This window comes from Nicotiana sylvestris, chromosome 6 (assembly GCF_000393655.2).
Source record: "Nicotiana sylvestris chromosome 6, ASM39365v2, whole genome shotgun sequence".
NCBI classification, from domain to species: Eukaryota; Viridiplantae; Streptophyta; class Magnoliopsida; order Solanales; family Solanaceae; genus Nicotiana; species Nicotiana sylvestris.
In genome coordinates, this window is record NC_091062.1 from 67,537,210 (window position 1) to 67,555,184 (window position 17,975).

Genomic DNA, 17,975 nt, shown 5'->3' on the forward strand with positions numbered 1-17,975 from the left:
ATAGGAAATATATCGAAGCGGATAGTACACGCTATTTGATCTTAAAAACTTGCCGCAAATTTGAAAAATGAAGGGGAAGGTCCAAATCTGGAACGCCACTCGTTAACATCAAGCATAACAAGAGAATCATATACATAATGATTATAAACATGAAAAGTTGAAAAACTATAAACATCTTAAAAGGAGATTATCCAAGATTTCCTTTCTTTTAGGTTCTTCATGTAACCCCGAACTAACCAAATCTTAGGTGAAGTAGATGGTGATGATGTAGAAGAATTGGATCTGATGGTTGGAATGGCTGCCGAGAAAATGAAGGAGGAGAAGGGGAGGAGAAAGGGAGCTGAAGTTGTTTAAAAAATATGTACAAATTAAAAGTTTTTTAAAAAATGGGTATAGGTTAAATGGGGCGACCAAATAGGGCGCCCCATGCAATTTTTACTTTGATTACTCAATTTGATGAACCCAAGTATTGAACCAACAGACGCTCATAGAGGTTTTTGGTTCTTTACTTTACTCATGGTTCATTAGGTTTTACTGTATTTGTAATTATTTACCCTAAAATTTAATTGAGTTTATAAACTTAGGCCTCGAGCAATTGATTTAATGTGATTAAGTTGGTTCTTGTTAATTTGGAACAAGAAAAAAGGGATGATAACAACTAGTAAATACGAGATGTATAGAAATTAATTAAAGTAAAGCGAGAGTAGCTAGAATCTCTTATTGAATATCTGCTAGATTGAACAGAAGTTGACTGATATTTTATATAGTAATTGTGGTATATTCTTAATGATTGTGCGTAAAAAAAGAATTTAGAAGATTTACAAGAATGGAGTTGGGGATATTTATACTACGGTACAAGTGTAAGCATCCCCTAGTATTACTGCTAGACCTTATTGGCAATATTTGCATCAGGCATGTACCTCGCTGGTTACGGTTATGTGGGGGATATGATATTCGAGCGCGGTTATGGGTGGACACTACATATCTCGGAATTTAGTATCCATCTGGACCCTTGCGGGTTGGGATGTCCTCTACCAGAAATGAACGTGCGCGATCTCGAAAGTAATATTTGTATCTAGAGGATCCGGACTATATAATCGGAATAATGGAGCAATTGACTCAAGAATGGCTGCAGCGTGTCTTTCATAATGTGTGCCACCTGTTATAACTTTGTACTACCAATATAGATAGCCCCCCTCCCCCACTTTCCAAATAGTTCCCCGGTTAATATTCAGGATGTGGAAAGGTTTTGCCGAAAAATTTCATTAAATTACCATCATTGTTTGTGATGACCCAAAAGGTCTATCACTTACTTTTAAATTGAATTCTGTATTTTGAGGCTTTGAAAATCCTATTTAGCATCACCTCGATTTGCGAGCGCATTCCGGACGCGTAGTCGGAAAGCCTAAATGTGAAAATTTGTGAAAAATGATAAGTTTTGACTGTAAAATGAATGAATTTGACTCGGTCAACGTTTTGGGTAAACGGACCCGGACCCATGATTTGACGGTCCCGGAGGGTCCGTAGGAAATTATGGGACTTGGGCGTATGCCCGGAATCGAATTCCGAAGTCCCAAGCCCGAGAAATGATTTTTTAAAGAAAGTTATTTTCTGAAATTGTTTAAAGGATTTTGAAATGAATTTTGATTAGAACATGTTGATATCGGGCCCGTATTTTGGTTCCGACGCCCGGTACCGGTCTTATATGTGGTTTAAGATAACTCTGTGAAGTTTGGTAAGAAACGGAATCCGTTTGACGTGATTCGGACCGTAAATGCAAAGTTTGATGCTTTAAGAAGTTTTGAAATATTTCATTGATTTTGAGGTTTAATTCGTTGTTATTGAGGTTATTTTGGCGATTTGATCGCACGGATAAGTTCGTATGATGTTATTGAGTGAGTGTATGTTTGGTTTTGAGCCCCGAGGGCTCGGGTGTGTTTCGGAAGGTTTTGGAACTCAAAAGTTGTAGTTTTTTTCTTCCAGTTTCTGGTGTGCTGATACTTTCTTCATCGCGTTCGCGGGAGGACCCTCGCGAACGCGATGTGTTATTTGTGCTGAAGGAAAATTCCTTCTACGCGAACGCGTAACCCAGGTCGCGAACGCGAAGCATTGGGGGGTCTTCCCTTCGCGAACGCGAGCCTGATATCACGAACGCGAAGGCTTATAGCCTGGGCAAGGGGAGAGGTACTGTACCCTACGCGAACACGAAGGCTCGAGGAGTTTCTTCTCCGTGAACGCGAGCCCACTTACGCAAATGCAAAGGTCTCTCAAGCCTAACGTATCGCGAACGCAATGAGACTGTCGCGAACGCGAAGACCATTTTCACCCAGTTTTTTTAAGTTTCAAAAACAGAACACATTACGGGATTTCCACAATTTTTCATAAACTTCATCTTCTCCACACCTCTTGGGCGATTTTTGAAGAACTTCTTCACCATAACCTCTTGGGTAAGTAATCTTTGACTTGTTTTCTTCCATTTTTATCAACACCCACTAGATTTCTAGGCCTAAAACACGTGATTAAGGGTAGAAAATTAGGGATTTGGGTAGAGTTAGGGTTTTTTGATTATTTGAGAATTTGACCTTGTTTTGGGGTCAGATTTGAAAATAAATTATATATTCGGGCTCGTGGGTGAATGGGTGATCGGGTTTTGGTCCGAACCTCGTGTTTTGACCAAGCGGGCCCGAGGTCAATTTTTGACTTTTTGGGAAAAATGATTAGAAAGCAATAATTAAGCACTGGAATTGGATTGTTTAGCGTTTATTGATGTTATGAAGTCGATTATGTATAGATACAATTGTAATGAAGCCGAATTTGAAAGGAAAGGCGGTGTTTGAGGCTTGAGTTGGCCGTGGAAGTTCGAGGTAAGTATTTGGTCTAACCTCAACTTGAGGGAGTAGGAGTTGTGCCCTATTTGCTATTTGTTTCTTGTTGAGTACGACATATAGGCATGGTGACGAGTATCTATACGTTGGTGTCAAGCATGACCGTGAGTCTTATATTGTGATTTTCATGATTTCGTTGTATTATTCATGCCTTGGTGAAGATTTTTATTTGTTGTGTAAAGTTTTGGAAAGAATTGTGACTTATAAACATTGAAGAGTGTTGGCTCCAATTGTATAACGAATTGTGAAAGTATAAGTGATAATTGAAACTTTAGAGCATTGGCTCGAGTTGTGAAGTGAATTGTGAAGTAAAAGTGACAAAGAGAAGAGATCATTATGTTGCCCCTTCGCCGGGCTATTGTTGAGTCGTGGTTCCCTTGCATTGTGTTCTTAATTGATATTACGGATGCTTAGGTTGATGATTCTTTGTGTTGGGTAGGGATTATGGTTATAGCTGAGGTAGTTAGGTGTTGTAACAAGTTTGGTTGTAGCTGAGGTAGTTAGGTATTGTAACAAGTTTGGTTGTAGCTGAGGTAGTTAGGTGTGGTAACGAGTTTGGTTATAGCTGAGGTAGTTGGATATTGTAATAAGTTTGGTTATAGTTGTTTCTCCCTTGCCGGGACGTGATTACTTATGCTGTCGAATCCCTTGCCGGGGTAGTGTAGACCTTATTGATCCCTTGTCGAGACTCTTGTTATGATTGTTGTTAATGTTATATGTGGATCGGGTTGCACGCCACAACAATATTATATGTGGATCGGGTTGCACACCGCAATAATATTATATGTGGATCGGGTTTCACGCCGCAACAATGATATAGGTGGATCGGGTTGCACGCCGCAACAATATTATATTTGGATCGGGTTGCACGCCGCAACAATATTATATGTGGATCGGGTTGCACGCTGCAACAATATTATATGTGGATCGGGTTGCACGCTGCAACAATATTATATGTGGATCGGGTTGCACGCCACAACAATGATATATGTGGATCGGGTTGCATGCCGCAACAATGATAAATGATATGGATCGGGTTGCACACCGCAATAGTGTGGATATATATTGGGATCGAGTTGCGCGCCGCAACAATTATTGATACAAGTGTGTTTATTTTGGATATTAGTTTCTTTTGTTTGTTGTGAATTCTAAGCTGCCCTTAGACTGTTACTCTGGATTTACTGTTAATACTGGTATACCCCCGCAACATGTTTCCCTCTCCCATCTTTACTTGCTTATTCCTGTTTTACTTTCCACTGTATATTATATAACTACACATGTTTATTTGATAGCTGGTCCTAGCCTCGTCACTACTTCGCTGAGGTTAGGTTGGGCACTTACCAACACATGGGGTCGGTCGTGCTGATACTACACTCTGCACTCTTTTGTGCAGGCCCTAGTGTTGTAGACTTCGGACCGCAGTGAGATTGCTGACTCTTGTTCATCAGGAGACCGAGGTAGCCCTGCAGACGTCCATAGGCCTTGGCGTCTCCTTTCTATTTACCTTCCTGTTTCTTACATGTAATTCCAGAGGCAGTGTTGTATTAAATTCTTTCAAACCTTTATTTGTAGAATTCTTAGACCGTTTGTGAAACTGTGACACCAGTTCTGGGTAGTCGAGACTCAAACAGTTGTAATAGATATTCATGTTCAGATGGCTTATTATTTTCTTCCGCTTATGTTATATTCCGTCGTTTAAATGTTATTTTTTCATAATTGTTAAAGAGAATAAAATTGGTAAAAAGGTAGATGATTCAATAATTGGCTTGCCTAGCTCACATTAGTAGGTGCCATCACGACTTCCGAGGGTGGGAAATCCGGGTCGTTACAAGTTGGTATCAGAGCTCTAGGTTACATGGGTCTCACAGTTTACAGACAAGCTTAGTAGAGTTTGAGGGATCGGTACGGAGACGTCTGTATTTATCCCCCAAAGGCTAGAGGGTTAGGAAAAACTTCGCATCTATTCTTTCCCGTCGGGTGATTTTGATCTCTCAATGCTAAATTGAAACCTCTACTCTTGTCCTTTTCGCGAATGGCGAGGTCATGTATCGCTTCTTCAGCCGAGCAACAACATAGACCGGTAATAGATCAGCTACGTCTTCGGAGGCTTTGTGGAGGTTGGATAAGTTTCACTAAGCTCTTCACTACTACTTTTAGTGGTGCATCTTTTAAGGATCCCCAAGATTATCTAGGCTGCTATCATGAGGCTCTCAGGAACATGGGGATCGCGGAGACCAATAGGGTCGAATTTTGCTACTTTTCGCTTATCTGGATCTGCCAAGACCTATTGGAGGGATTATTGATTGGCTATACCAGTTAGGTTATCAGCTTTGACTTGAGAACAGTTCACGCAGCTATTTCTGTAGGAGTTTCTCCACATCACTCAAAGAGAGGTCTATCGGAGGCAGTTTGAGCATCTCCAACATGGTTCCATGACTGTTACTCAGTACGAGATCAAATTCATAGACTTGGCCCGTCATGCTCTTATTAAACTTACCACTGTGAGAGAGAGTGAGGAGGTTCATTGAGGGACTCGTCCAGCCCGCTCAGTTAGCTGGAGGTGGAGGTAGAGGTATTAGAGGTGGAGGTAGAGATGCTAGAGGTGGAGGTAAAAGTATTAGAGGTGGGGGTGCAGGTATTGTTCTGGTTTGTGGTAGAGAAGCTTCGTTTTTATTTTGCACCGTATCTGGTCATGCCTAGTGATTCATTGAGTGCTCCTATTTATGTGTTTACACCGATGGGTGATTCTATTGTGGTAGATCGAGTCCATCGCTCTTGTATAGTTGTGATTCGGGGTCTTGAGAGTCGTGTAGATTTGTCGCTTCTGGACATGGTCGATTTCGATGTTATATTGGGGATGGACTGGTTATCACCTTACCACGCGATCTTGGACTGTCATGCCAAGATTGTAACCTTAGCTTTACTGGGTTTGCCTCGTTTAGAGTGGAGAGGGACTCCTGATCATTCTACCCCTAGTGTTATCTCTTATGTGAAGGCTCGGCGTATTGTCGAGAAGGGGTGTTTGGCATATTTGGCATATGTTCGTGATTCCAGTGCTGAGGTTCCATCTATTGATTCTATGCCCGTTGTTCGTGAGTTTCCCGAGGTATCCCCTTCAGACCTGCCGAGTATTCCTCCCGATAGGGATATTGATTTTTGCATTGATTTGGCTCCGGGCACTCAGCCCATTTCTATCCCACCGTATCGTATGGCCCCGCCTGAGTTGAAAGAGTTGAAGTAGCAGTTGCAAGACTTGCTTGAGAAGGGTTTCATTAGACCCAGTGTTTCGCCTTGGGGTGCGCCGGTGTTGTTTGTTAAGAAGAAGGATGGATCGATGAGAATGTGTATTAATTACTGCCCGTTGAACAAGGTTACAATCAAGAATAAGTATCCATTGCCGATGATTGATGATTTGTTTGATCAGCTTCAGAGTGCCAAGGTATTTTCGAAGATTAACTTGAGATCTGGCTACCATCAGTTGAGGATTAGGGCATCCGATGTCCCTAAGATAGCTTTCCGCACTCGGTACAGGCATTATGAGTTCTTGGTTATGTCGTTCGGATTGACAAATGCCCCAGCAGCTTTTATGAATTTGATGAATCGAGTGTTCAGGCCTTATTTGTATTCGTTCGTGATAGTCTTCATTGATGACATTTTGATTTATTCCTGCAGCCGGGAGGAGCACGAGCAACATCTTAGGGTGGTTCTTCAGACCTTGAGGGATAGTCAGTTATATGCTAAGTTCTCGAAGTGTGAGTATTGGTTGAGTTTAGTTGCATTCCTGGGTCATGTTGTATCAACAGAGAGTATTCGGGTTGATCCAAAGAAGATTGAGGCAGTCAAGAACTGGTCTAGACCAACATCAGCTACAGAGATTTGGAGTTTCTTGGGATTTGGCAAGCTACTATCGTCGGTTCGTGGAGGGATTCTCAACTATCGTAGCCCCTGACCAGGTTGACCTAGAAGGGTGCCCAGTACAGATGGTCGGACGAATGTGAGGCGAGCTTTCAGAAGCTCAGGATAGCTCTGACTACGGCACCAGTGTTGGTTTTGCCCACGGGTTCAGGGCCCTATACAGTTTATTGTGATGCATCTCGTATCGGACTTGGTGCAGTGTTGATGCAGGATGGCAAGGTTATTGCCTATGCTTCGCAGTAGTTGAAGATTCATGAGAAGAACTATCCAGTTCATGATTTAGAGTTGGCAGCCATTGTTCACGTGTTGAATATTTGGAGGCATTATCTGTATGGCGTGGCATGTGAGGTTTTCACAGATTACAAGAGTCTTCAGTATTTGTTCAAGCAAAAGGAGTTGAATTTGAGGCAGATGATGTGGTTGGAGTTGTTGAAAGACTATGATATCACCATCTTATATCACCCGGGGAAGGCCAATGTGGTGGACGATGCTTTGAGTAGGAAGTCAGCCAGTATGGGCAGTCTTGCTTATATCCCGGTCGGTGAGAGACCACTGGCTTTAGATGTTCAGGCTTTGGCCAATCAATTTGTGAGGTTGGATGTTTCTGAGCCCAGCCGTGTGTTAGCTTGCACAGTCGCTCGTTCTTCGTTATTGGAGCGTATTCGTGAGCGGCAGTATGATGATCCCCATTTGTGTGTCCTTAGAGACATAGTGCAGCACGGAGGTGCCAAGCAGGTCACCTTAGGTGATGATGGAGTTTTGAGATTGCAGGGTCGAGTTTGTGTACCTAATGTGGATGGTCTTCGAGAGTTGATTTTAGAGGAGGCCCATAGCTCCCGGTACTCTATTCATCCGGGCCCCGCAAAGATGTATCAGGATTTGCGACAACATTATTGGTGGCAGAGAATGAAGAAGGATATCGTTGCATATGTGGCTCGGTGTTTGAATTGTCAGCAGGTTAAGTACGAGCATCAGAGGCCCGGTGGTTCATTTCAGAAGATTGAGATTCTTGAGTGGAAGTGGTAGCGTATCACTATGGACTTTGTTGTTGGTCTCCCACGGACTCAGAGGAAGTTCGATGTAGTGTGCGTTATTGTTGATAGGCTGACCAAGTCAGCGCATTTCATTCTAGTGGCAGTCTCTTATGAGGTTAGCTGAGATCTATATCCGGGAGATTGTTCGCCTTCATGGTATGCCCGAGTCTATCATTTCGGATCAAGGTACGTAGTTTACCTCCCATTTCTGGAGAGCAGTTCAGCGAGAATTGGGCACACGGGTTAAGTTGAGCACAACGTTTTATCCCCAGACGGATGGACAGTCCGAGCGGACTATTCAGATTTTGGAGGATATGCTCCGAGCTTGTGTCATTGACTTTAGAGGCTCGTTGGATCAGTTTTTCCTTTATCAGGGTTTGCCTACAACAATAGCTACCAGTCGAGTATCCGGATGACTCTTTATGAGGCTTTATATGGTAGGCGATGTCGGTCTCCGGTTGGATGGTTTAAGTCGGGAGAGGCTCGGTTGTTGGGTACGGATCTGGTTCAGGAGGCCTTGGACAAAGTCAGGATTATTCAGGATAGGCTTCGTATAGCTCAGTCCATGCAAAAGAGTTATGCCGACCGCAAGGTTCGAGATTTGGCTTTCATGGTCGGTGAGCGGGTATTGCTTCGAGTGTCGCCTATGAAGGGCGTGATGAGATTTGGGAAGAAGGGCAAGCTTAGCCCTAGGTTTATTGGCTCGTTTGAGATTCTTGATAGCGTGGGAGAGGTGGCTTATAGACTTGCATTGCTGCCGAGCTTATCAGCCGTGCATCCAGTGTTTCATGTGTCCATGCTTCGGAAGTATCACGACGATCCATCCCACGTGTTAGATTTCAGCACTGTCCAGTTGGACAAGGACTTGTCTTATGAGGAGGATCCGGTAGCTATTCTAGACCGGCAGGTTCGTCAGTTGAGATCGAAGAGTTTTCCTTCTGTTCGTGTTCAGTGGAGAGGTCAGCCTCCTGAGGCATCGACTTGGGAGTCCGAGTCCGATATGCGGAGCCGTTATCCCCATCTTTTCACTGACTCAGGTACTTCATTCTTTTGTCCGTTCGAGGACGAACAATTGTTTTAGAGGTGGAGAGTGTGATGACAACCTCATTTAGCATCACCTCGATTGTTGAAAACCTCATTTAGCATCACCTCGATTTGCGTGCACAGTCCGAGCGCGTAACTGGAAAGCCTAAATGTGAAAATTTGTGAAAAATAATAAGTTTTGACTGTAAAATAAATTAATTTGACTTCGGTCAACGTTTTGGGTAAACGGACCCAGACCCGGACCCGTGATTTGACGATCTCGAAGGGTCCGTAGGAAATTATGGGACTTGGGCGTATGCCCGTAATCGAATTCCGAAGTCCCAAGCCCGAGAAATGAATTTTTAAAGAAAATTATTTTCTGAAATTGTTTAAATAATTTTGAAATGAATTTTAATTAGAACATGTTGATATCGGGCCCGTATTTTGGTTCCGGCGCCCGGTACAAGTTTTATATGTGGTTTAAGATAACTCAGTGAAGTTTGGTAAGAAACTGAATTCGTTTGACGTGATTCAGACCGTAAATGCAAAGTTTGATGCTTTAAGAAGTTTTGAAATATTTCATTGATTTTGAGGTTTAATTCGTTGTTATTGAGGTTATTTTGGTGATTTGATTGCACAGATAAGTTCGTATGGTGTTATTGAGTTAGTACGTATGTTTTGAGCCCCGAGGACTCGGGTGTGTTTCAGAAGGTTTTTGGAACTCAAAAGTTGCAGGTTCTCTTGACTCACGTGACAAGAGAACAACTCTCCCACAGAAGGCTAGTAGACAAGAGTACATGTAATGGTCAATAGCATCAGGATTCATCTTCTTAAACTGATATGGGTGATTCATCTACGTATATGCTTGTGCAAATTCTACCATAATTCAAGTTAATAAATGAGAGTAGAGACAATGAATGTCACATAAGAAATGATCACCACAAAATGTACGGTGTAAATAAGACAACAATGCAGTTGAAGCAACGACAAGCATAACAAGATTGGCTACATAGAACTAAGCAAATATTGCAACACGGAGGAAGACAATTAATAGTATGCTAAGGAAATAACAATAAAAAACAAGTTCAAGAAAATGGAGAAATGACAACAAGAGCCCTACCGAGATACCACCTCGTAGTCTCAAATCATAAAATGAATCATGACTTTCCTTATATCACCACAGGAGCATTTATATTTTGTTTTGAAAATCATTTTTTTCCGAAATAACATCCCGCTTTTTAGCCCACTTTATCACACTGCATGGCTTCTAGTAGTTCTCCTACTAGCCACGCGTTTAAAGCCTACCTTATCTCACCGCATGCGTTTCAACACCCAGACCTTATACCATCACATGCGTATTAATAATTAACAGCACGATAGAAACCTTGTGCAATACAATAACAACCGCACGATAGAAACCTCGTGCAAACACAATAACAATCACACGACAGAAACCTCGTGCAAATAACATAACAATTCTCTCAACAACAACACGTGTGCCAAAACATAACAACTTAAATAAAAGACTTTCACAATATGTGCCCACATGCCATAATATTTTCTCAAATAGTTTCAATATCACAATCACACATAGCCCTTGGCTTAACAACACCAACTGTAATAGCAACAACGACAATAATACGAGAATACGACAAGTAAATCAACTCAGGAACTTCAGAACACACAAGAGACGGAAGAACGAGCTCACAAAGAAAGATACAACAGAGAATAATAGTCTCAACAAGAATAGCTCAAAAAAGAAGAGATAATGTGTAGCAATGATTCCGTAAAAGTACAATTCGACGATGAGAGAGATAATATGAATCAATAATTCCAAATAAGGATAAGTTAACAATGATAAGGGATACCAAAACTTTATTTTTAGGTTGAGAAATTACGGAAGAGTTACAAAAAATTAAATTAAGGATAAGTAATTACGAAAAAGATAATAAGAACATCAATTAAGGATAAACAATTTGGGAAGGATAGCATGGCAATAGAAGAGACAACAATCTCCAGTTAAGGCACATAAGAGTTTAATCTGCAATAAGGGTGGAACATGAAACAATTAAATCCAATTAAGATATGTAAAGGTGAAACTAGTAAATGAGGGATTTAACATGACAAAACAACTTCATATATAATGAACATAAGAACCTAAGAGCCTTAAATGGTCAAATTTCCACAAATAAGCCCGAGCATGTACTCTTCACCTCGCGTACACGGCTTTCACATGACACAATTAGCACCAAAGACTCAAATCCTAAGGGGTAGTTCCCCTTACGCAAAATTAGGCAAGATACTTACCTCAAAGAAGCTAGACCGATACTCTACAATGACCTTCTTGAGTGAAACAATCTCTGGACGGCTCAAATCTAGCCAAAATAACTTCAAATCATAAATAAAACTCATAGGAAACAAATTCCGGATAATAAAGCTTCAACATCTAACAAAACTAAAAAGTCAATCCAAAAGTCAACCCTCAGGCCCGCACCTCGAAACCCTGATAAAATTCATAAAATGCGAACACCCATTCTGATACGAGTTCAACCATACTAAAATTATCAATTTCTGACATCAATTCCTTCTTCAAATCATCATTTTACACTTTGAAAGATTTTACAAAATTTCCCCAAAATTTCAACTTATTTCTCTAATTTAATGATGAAAACAAATATAAAACCATAAAATAAAATCAAAACTGGGTAAAGATCACTTACCCCAAACAACCACGTGAAGAACCTCTAAAAATCACGCAAATCCGAGGTCTCTAGATCAAAAGATAAAAAATGGACAAAACTCGCAATTTGGAAATTATATTCTGCTGCCCAGGTGTTTGTATGTTGGCTCATAGATAGGTGTGAAATGTCTTTGTAGTATTTTCAAAATTTAGTAAGTATTATTTAATAATTTTTCCTTTTTTTTTGTTTTTTTGCATGAAGATATAGTTATATCTGAGGGTAATGTAAGCAGATCCATTGGTATTCAAATATCATCTGTATTGCAATACTTAGACCAGGTAGTTATTTCCTACAATGCGATTACAAGTTTTTTTTTTTTTTTACAAATGTGTGTTTGTAACAGTTGTATTTATGTATTTATTTTCCTTGTTTTTTAGATCTCGTCTGATGCATCGCAACTTCTTCCAAATCTTAAGAGAAGGAAGTTGTCCAGTTCTCCTAAAGTTTTGCTTGACACTAGTGATATCCCCAACTTCATTTTATGTTCATTTTCACTGGGTAGTACACAAGAAATTGTTTCATAAGGTAATTCTATTGTTGTTGTTGGTGGTGAAGTGAGACAAGAACATCATGAATAGTAGGAGGTTGAAGAAGGATCTGTCCCTATGGCTGTGGATTTTGCCCCTGCTGCTGAACCACGAAAGTTAGTTGAGCAGCAGGAGCAACAAGCAGAAGGACAACAACAACCCAGTATAATCCCACTTAGTGGGGTCTAGGGAGGGTAGTGTGTCCGCAGACCTTACCCCTACCCTGGGGTAGAGAGGCTACTTCCAAATAGACCCCCGACATCCTTCCTTCCAAGAACTTCCCACCTTGCTCTTGGGGAGACTCGAACTCACAACCTCTTGGTTGGAAGTGGAGGTTGCTTACCATCAGAGCAACCCCTCTTGTCTCATTAGGGAAAATGAATCATATAGCTAGTATTTGGTTGAAATCTCTTTACGTGATTCCTAAACAAAAGGCAAGGGGGCAAGATTAGAAAGCAAGAAAGACTACACAAAGATGTCTCTTGCATTATATCAAGCAATATAATGGATTGCTACAGAGTTTTAAAAACTAGTTGAAGATGGATGTCGGGGAATATTATTCCAAGCCATTCAGATTAGCTAGAATTGACATTCCAAAGTCATTCTTTACCGAGCTTATAGATGCTAACTCTGATCTTGGGGATGGTGTAAGTGATTGCATTTGTTTTTGACAACCCCGCCGGTCATTTTGTGTATTGTAGCCTCGTTCCCATGTTTATTGCTTATTCTATGTTAAATTGTGGTTATGTGACTTGTCGGGGTATGTGATATGGTTTCGGGGATGTTTCGGAGTGAATTTGGACACTTAGTCCCAAGGCTGGAAGCTTAAGTTGGAAGAGTTGACCGTAGTTTGACTTGTGTGTAAACGACTCCGGAATGGAGTTTTGATGGTTTCAATAGCTTCGCATGGTGTCACACCTCCTTTTTCCCGAGGGATAGGAAGTTTTTCCAATTAAAGTGACATTATTCAAAATGAGATTATTTAATTAATCTAGAGTCGCCACTTGAAATAATTTATGGTATCCCAAGTCACCGGTTTATTTTAAAATCCCAAATCGAGGAAATTGACTCTTATTTATGATATGCGAACACAGAAGACCGGGTAAGAAATTCTGTTAACTCGAAAGAAGGTGTGAGGCAGTCCCGAATTTCATGGTCTTAGCATGGTCGCTTTAATCATACCTGGCTTGATTGTTTGTTTAACCACGTATTCTAAAGCCTATACGCGTTTGGATATTCTACCGCTTTTAAAATTACCTGTTATGGCATTATAGAATTATCTTAAAACAAACCACATGTGTGTGAATCCATTTATTTGATGTACTAAAAACACGCGTACGTGTATACAATAAATAACACGCTTTATTAATTACGAAGATTGTTTTTGGCCAAAGTCGCGCAAACGCGTACTTTGATTTATTTTAGGAATTATAACTATGTCTCGCGAACGTGTAGACAATCACGATAAGAGATTGGAATGCGCCTAAAGCATTCTACGATGTTCATTTTTTGGAAATCATAATTATGTCACGCGAACGTATACATAATCGCGATAGATTGATTAATTAAGGGAATACTTAAAGCATTCTAAATTCAATTATGAACGTGCTTAAAGCATTCTAACGTATTCACGAGTATTCAAGTATTAATAAATGTAAAATAAATAAGCCAACTTATTCTAAATCTTCACCTAACATAAACTAGTAAACTTATTCTAAATCTTCACCTAACATAAACTAGTAAATTTGTCCATGCTTCGCACTATCCTATTAGCCTTGTTTGATTTACATTCTTAATTAGGTAAAAATGACACAAAATATGAAATAAAAATAAAGTAGATTATACAAGAATACGTTATCAACGATGCCACAATTTTGTGGTCTCAGCTTTTTAATCCTCTACACTCGACTTCTTTTTCATTTTACTCTTCTTCTCATTAGGATCATTTAAAATTTGACTTCACCGAATATACTTTACTACAATACCTCATATAGTATTTTATCAGGAAACTATTCACTTTCCTTTCGTTGTATATTATATATACAATAGTATATTTGTCCCTGCTTAGCAATCATGAAAGACAGTAAACTTATCGTACATGCAAATTGCTCAGAAACAAAGCTTCATTCTCATTTGCAACACAAAAAGAACAATAAAAATAATATATAAACCAAATACAAATTTAGCAAATGGACCTCAATAAACATTCCAACAAAGATAAGGATCAGCGAGCGGAAAACCTTGGCCGTCGACGACCTCGAGCGACGGAACTTCGACTCAAAAAATATGGCTGTTTTTGGTAAAAAAATGGATTGTTTTAAGGTGATTTCAATGGAGTTTTTGGTGGGTTTAAAGGTGTGTTTAGTTGTTGAAATTTCAGCTGGTTCTCATGGTAGTTTAGGAGTGAAGAAGATGAGATGTTAATGAGAAAGGAAGGGAATTGAGGCTACTCTTTTTGTATGCTAGCTCTCAGGCCTTCCTCCCCTTCTGAATGTATTTTTTCCCTCTTTTTATACATTACTCTATGTATTTTTAACGGTGAGATGGATAAGTGAATGAGAAATTATGGAGATCGTGCACTGTGTGTGCATATGACGTGAGGGAGTGGAGGTAAATTATGAGAGAGTGAGTTTTTACAAAGTGACGTGATGGGAACGGAGTTGTTAGGGGATAATGGATGATAGTTTAACACATGTTTTTATTTTAATGTTATTTTATTACTTTTTATTTATTTATATAAAGAAAGATAAAGTAAAATACATAAATAAAAATGTTAACCCACTTCTTTTAGACAAAGAAAAAATATAAATAAACTAAATTAAATATATGTACACTATAATTTGAATGATACTAAGAAAAATATATAAAGTCATTAGCTTACTAGTAAAATTGTAAATTAAAAGGATTCCAAATATATATATATATATATATATATATATATATATAGATACCAAGGGGATACTTGATCGCTTCCAAATGGGGCTCAAGGAAGGGATTACAAGAACACCAGTCTTGGCCAATTACCAACCTCTAGGCAAACCTTAAACCACAATGCTCCTCACAACCCTTCAACGGCCACCTGCCTAAACGGGTTTACGAGCACCACCGGTTAGGTTGGCCTAACCAAGGTTTACTGTCGAAACTAGTAACTGCCTGGTCTATATAGTTCTTAACCAAAACCCCATCGGGTTGACACAGTAAACTCCTAACTACCAAACATGTATAGTAAATAACCTTCGAAAACCAAGTTTAACACTTACATGTTTAGCCTATCATTTAGGCTAACAGTACTGCAAAAATGTAAGAGGGAAGGAGAAGAACAGTACTAGATCAGAGACCCTTAGTTGTGGCCAATCGACCTTTTTGATTTTATTTCAAAATGAAAAATATTACAAAAGGGGTTCTTTACAGGTGGAGTGAGAGACTAGAGAGAAGGCAGAGCTTATACTTTGGCTAACGCCTCCCTCTAAAGAATGGAAAATGATCCTTATATAATGGATCAGTCTACAAACAAACAAAACTAAAAAGTAGAACTGGCCAACAAAATAATTACAGGTGTGGCCGACAAGATAAAAAGATAAAGTTCTATAATTACAAATGGACAAATTGCTTTATAAAAGCAGATTACCTTCAATAATGGAGTGACCCTTTACTTTATTAAAGTTGTCTTTATTACCCCAATAATTTATCTGATGGGGCCTTCAATAATTCAGACTTTACTTTTCCCTTTGTCGTTTTTCTTCGAAGATTCTTCGACATTTTCCTTTAGCTTTGTAAGGAAATCTTCAATTTCTTCAATATTGATTTCTGTGTCCGAGGGGCTCTGAGCTTCACCTGCTACACATACTTCGTCATTTGAAGTTCTTCCAATGGAGGCCATAGAGATATCATCTCTAATTGTTGTTTCAAAGTTTCTTGCTAGATCCTTTTTTATTTCTTCAAAATACGAGGCACAGATCTCTTTCTTTGATATAGCCCCTTTCTTCATTTGGAGCTTCTTTGTGATTATTTCAAAAAGACTTAATTTTTCCTCTGCAACCTGTGTTCTTTCTAATTTGATATAGACCTCTATTTTAGCCTGTATTTGTTGGATTAACTCTTCACCATATAACTTCCCTTGCCGATTGGACTGGAGTAATTTTGTCCAGAACTTGTGATAAAAAATTCTATTTAAATAGGGAATTCCTTCACTGGTATAACAAACTTGTACATCCCATTTCATTATCCACGGGATAGAAAATTTTATGAAAAAGTACATGGCAGCAATGCCCTCATAAAAGATATTATCTTTTTGTAATGAAATAATTTTGGGAGATATATCTACCCATTGAGAATATAAATTTTTAAATAGGCTTGGAAGTATTTCTAATTATGGACCGTATAACTTCCACCATTTGAAGAACCAATTTGGGATTTGCTGTCCAAACATATTAGGACAGAGTTTAATAAACCAAGAATGTTTCCTATTAGGATTTTCATAAAGGAAAGTTTTATTAAAACTTTCGACATAGTCCCAATAATTAAATTTGACCGAAATTTTTTGGTCTGGATATGTATATTCACGATCTTTGAGGGTATTGATACCCCATTCATCAGAAGGTATAACCTTTTTAAGAATGATTTTCGAAAAACTATAAGTTTTTCTGGTATTAGCAGGATAAAAGTGCTGAATTTCAGCGGATTCTGTTGTTGAGAGTATAATCTCATAGTGCATCCTGTATTTATAAGAAGGAGTAGCGTATGACGTTGTATCAAAATACCTGGCCATTATTTGCCAAGGGTTATCCTTCCATTTAAGGTCGGGTTGTTCCAAAAAAATTATTAACTTTTTTGTTTCTTTTGAGTATAAAACTCAAAATTTTCATTACTATCCTCTGATATAACTGAGGAATAGGTTGGTACATTAGATGATGTACCTTCATCTTTCTTGGATTGTATAAAATCCATGAATACCTTGTATAACGGATGTTCGGTATTACCTTGTGTCAGATTAGCGACTATTAGTCTTTAATTTCCAATTTGGGCGAGAGTATTACTCTCTCTATTATTAGTAGATGCCCTTCCTTTTCCTCGTTGCCGAGGAGGTCTGTATTCAGGTCTCATAATCTGTAAAGACAAATAGGAACTATTAGTCCAAATATTCTCTTGTAAGAAAATCAGGAAGGGTATTATCAGACCTTTTTTTGTATATAATTTCAAAATCAAAAGGGGCTAATAAAGCTTGCCACCTTGCAAACATTTGTTTAAAAACATCATGTTTAAAATCTTTATTAAAGATAGACTTTGCTTCTTGGCAACCAGTCTTAATAAGAAATTTTTGATTATATAAATTAGTCTAAAATTTCATAACACATTTAACAACAACAACAACAACAACGACCCAGTATAATCCCACAAGTGGGGTCTGGGGAGGGTAATATGTACGCAGACCTTACCCCTACCCCGAAGGGTAGAGAGGCTGTTTCCAGGAGACCCTCGGCTCAAAAAAACAATAGGAGATGATATATTAGTACCATAAAAATGCGTAATAAAAATAACAACAATATATAAGAGATATGGAATATGAAATACAGGATACGAAATACGAAATACGAAATACGAAATAGATGGCTGGTATAGTACAACTAGAAGGTAAAGCCCTGCATCAATAAACGACCAATGACATTCCCAGTCTAACTCCTAACTAGATAGTCTCCCTCTATTGTGCTGTAGAAATATTCACACTCTCCCCTAACCTACAACCTTAATGCTCGACCTTCATAACACATTTAACAATAGCAAGAATTTCTTTAGCTACAGTCGCAGAATTTTTCTGGGAGTTATTCCATTTACCAGAATAAAACTGAACAA